The sequence below is a fragment of the Arachis hypogaea genome, chromosome 14, assembly GCF_003086295.3.
Source record: "Arachis hypogaea cultivar Tifrunner chromosome 14, arahy.Tifrunner.gnm2.J5K5, whole genome shotgun sequence".
Taxonomy (NCBI): Eukaryota; Viridiplantae; Streptophyta; class Magnoliopsida; order Fabales; family Fabaceae; genus Arachis; species Arachis hypogaea.
The window spans coordinates 112,931,054-112,935,146 of NC_092049.1; the positions used below are offsets into that span (position 1 = coordinate 112,931,054).

The following is a 4,093-nucleotide window of genomic DNA, read 5'->3' on the forward strand; positions in this document are numbered from 1 at the left end:
ATTCCTGAACCAAGGTCACACAGAGCCTTAAAGATCATGGTGCCTATAGTACAAGGTATTATGAACTTTCCAGGATCCTGTTTCTTCTGAGGCAATGTCAGTTGATCCAGATCACTTAGTTCATTGGTGAACAAGGGAGGTTCATCTTTCCAAGTTTCAATACCAAATAATTTGGCATTTAGCTTCATGATTGCACCAAGGAACTTGGCAGCTTGCTCTTCAGTAACATCCTCATTCTCTTCAGAAGAGGAATACTCATCAGAGCTCATGAATGGCATAAGGAGGTTTAATGGAATCTCTATGGTCTCTAGATGAGCCTCAGATTCCTTTGGTTCCTCAAAGGGAAGCTCCTTATTGATCACTGGACATCCCAGGAGGTCTTCCTCCTTGGGATTCACGTCTTCCTCTCCCTCTTTGGGTTCGTCCATGGTAATTAATTCAATGGCCTTGCACTCTCCTTTTGGATTCTCTTCTGTATTGCTTGGGAGAGTACTAGGAGGGATTTCAGTGATCCTTTTACTCAGCTGGCCCACTTGTGCTTCCAAATTTCTAATAGAAGACCTTGTTTCATTCATGAAACTCACAGTGGCCTTAGATAGATCAGAGACTAAATTTGCTAAGCTAGATGGATTCTGCTCAAAATTCTCTGTCTGTTGCTGAGTGGATGATGGAAAAGGCTTGCTATTGTTAAACCTGTATCTTCCACCATTATTAAAGCCTTGTTGAGGCTTTTGTTGATCTTTCCATGAGAGATTTGGATGATTTCTCCATGATGGATTATAGGTGTTTCCATAAGGTTCACCTAAGTAATTCACCTCTACTATTGCAGGGTTCTCAGGATCATAAGCTTCTTCTTCAGAAGATGCCTCTTGAGTACTGTTGGATGCAGCTTGCATTCCATTCAGACTCTGAGAAATCATATTGACTTGCTGAGTCAATATTTTGTTCTGAGCCAGTATGACATTCAGAGTATCAATTTCAAGAACTCCCTTCTTCATAGGCGTCCCATTACTCATAGGATTCCTCTCAGAAGTGTACATAAACTGGTTATTAGCAACCATGTCAATGAGTTCTTGAGCCTCTGCAGGCATTTTCTTTAGGTGAATGGATCCACCTGCAGAAGTATCAAATGACATCTTTGATAGCTCAGATAAACCATCATAGAATATATCCAGGATGGTCCATTCTGAAAGCATGTCAGAAGGACACTTTTTGGTTAGCTGCTTGTATCTTTCCCAAGCTTCATAGAGGGATTCACCTTCTTTCTATCTGAAGGTTTGAACATCAGCTCTAAGCTTGCTCAGCTTTTGAGGAGGAAAGAACTTGGCTAAGAAAGCCGTGACCAGCTTATCCCAAGAGTTCAGGCTGTCTTTGGGTTGAGAGTCCAACCATATTCTAGCTCTGTCTCTTACAGCAAAAGGGAAAAGCATGAGCCTGTAGACTTCAGGATCTACTCCATTAGTCTTAACAGTATCACAGATCTGCAAGAATTCAGTTAAGAATTGAAAAGGATCTTCAGATGGAAGTCCATGAAACTTGCAGTTCTGCTGTATCAGGGAAACTAGCTGAGGTTTCAGCTCAAAATTGTTTGCTCCAATGGTAGGAATGGAGATGCTTCTTCCATGTAAATTGGAATTAGGTGCAGTAAAGTCACCAAGCATCCTCCTTGCATTATTATTATTTTCGGCTGCCATCTGCTCTTCCTGTTCAAAAATTTCTGAAAGGTTATCTCTGGATTGTTGTAATTTAGCTTCTCTTAGTTTTCTCTTCAGAGTCCTTTCAGGTTCTGGATCTGCTTCAACAAGAATATTCTTGTCCTTGCTCCTGCTCATATGACAAAGAAGAGGGCACAGAAAAAAAAATAATAATAATAGGGATCCTTTATACCACAGTATAGAGGTCCTTGTGTGAGTAGAAGAAAAGAAGAAGAAAATCTGAACTCAGAGAGAGAGAGGGAGTTCGGATTTTTGGTGAGTGATGTGAGGAAGAGATGTTAGTAGATGAATAAATAATTAGAAGGAGATGAGGGAGAAGGATTTTCGAAAATTATTTTTTTGAAAAAGAGTTAGTGATTTTCGAAAATAGTTTTTGAAAAAGGTTAGTAGTTTTTCGAAAATTAAAAAAAAAATCAAAATAATTAGTTAATTAAAAAGAAGTTTTGAAAAAGAGGGAAGATATTTTCGAAAATTAGAGAGAGAGAGTTAGTTAGGTAGTTTTGAAAAAGATAAGAAACAAACAAAAAGTTAGTTAGTTAGTTGAAACAAATTTTGAAAAGATAAGAAGTTAGGAAGTTAGAAAAGATATTTTGAAATCAAATTTTTGAAAAAGATAAGATAAGAAGATATTTTTGAAAAGTTATGATTGAAATTAGTTTTTGAAAAAGATTTGATTTTTAAAATCTCAATTAATGACTTGATTCACAAGAAATCATAAGATATGATTCTAGAACTTAAAGTTTGAATCTTTCTTAACAAGTAAGTAACAAACTTGAAATTTTTGAATCAAAACATTAATTGATGTTGTTATTTTCGAAAATATGATATAAAATTAAGAAAAAGATTTTTGAAAAATATTTTTGAAATTTTCGAAAATAACTAAAAAATTGAAAAAAAGATTTGATTTTTGAAAAAGATTTTGAAAAAGATAAGATTTTTTTAATTGAAAATTTGATTTGACTCATAAAAACAACTAGATTTTAAAAATTTTTGAAAAAGTCAAATCTAATTTTCGAAATTTTAAGAGAGAAAAAGGGAAATATATTTTTTTGATTTTTGAATTTTTATGATGAGAGAGAAAAACAAGAAAAATGATGCAATGCATGAAAGTTATGGATCAAAACAATGAATGCATGCAAGAATGCTATGAATGTCAAGATGAATACCAAGAACACTATGAAGATCATGATGAACATCAAGAACACATTTTTGAAAAATTTTTAATGCAAGAAAAACATGCAAGACACCAAACTTAGAATTCTTTAATGCTTAGACACTAAGAATTCAAGAATGCATATGAAAAACAAGAAAAGACACAAAACATGCAAATGCAAAGATCAAACAAGAAGACTTACCAAGAACAACTTGAAGATCATGAAGAACACTATGAATGCATGAATTTTTTCGAAAAATGCAAGATGAATATGAAATTGACACCAAACTTATAACATGACACATGACTCAAACAAGAAACACAAAAAATATTTTTGATTTTTATGATTTTATAATTTTTTTTCGAAAATTATTTGAAAAACAAAAATAAGGATTCCAAAATGTTTAATATGAATTCCAGGAATCTAGCATTCTCCTTTTGTCTAAAGCTCCAATCAAAGGGTTAGGCATGGCTTAATGGCCAGCCAAGCTTTAGCATGTAATCCAGACATGACACGCCTGACATTCCCTACAGTCGTGGCTTTACAGCCAGCCAGGCTTCAACATGCTTTATGAAACACTAGAATTCATTCTTAAAAATTCTGAAGAAAAATATATTTTTGAAAACATTTTTAATAAATTTTTTTTTTAAAAATTTTTTGAAAACAAAGGAGAAATTTTTTTGAAAGATTTTTTTTGAAAGATTTTTGAAAACTTTTTGAAAAGAAAACGAAAAGAAAGTTACCCAATCTGAGCAACAAGATGAACCGTCAGTTGTCCAAACTCGAACAATCCCCGGCAACGGCGCCAAAAACTTGGTATGCGAAATTGTTACTCAGGTTGTGAATTATTGTTCGAAATTGATTCCCTGGCGATGGCACCAAAAACGGATGCACAGAACCATGGTCTAAACATATCTTCACAACTTCGCATAACTAACCAGCAAGTGCACTGGGTCGTCCAAGTAATACCTTACGTGAGTAAGGGTCGAATCCCACGGAGATTGTTGGTATGAAGCAAGCTATGGTCACCTTGTAAATCTCAGTCAGGCGGATATAAAATAGTTATGAAGTTTTCGAAATTTAGTAATAAAAGAAGGATAGAAATACTTATGTAAATCATTGGTGAGAATTTCAGATAAGCGTGTGGAGATGCATTCGTTCCTCTGAACCTCCGCTTTCCTGCTGTCTTCATCCAATCAGTCTTACTCCTTTCTATGGCTGGTT

At 34.6% G+C, this 4,093-nt stretch overlaps 1 non-coding gene across 1 annotated transcript; it reads left to right on the top strand.

The window, feature by feature from the left end:
- The first annotated feature begins 1,190 nt into the window (after positions 1-1,190).
- LOC112746359 (small nucleolar RNA R71) lies at positions 1,191-1,298 on the top strand. The gene has a single exon (XR_003174248.1). It is a non-coding gene; the product is annotated as a small nucleolar RNA R71 (small nucleolar RNA).
- Positions 1,299-4,093: the final 2,795 nt, after the last annotated feature.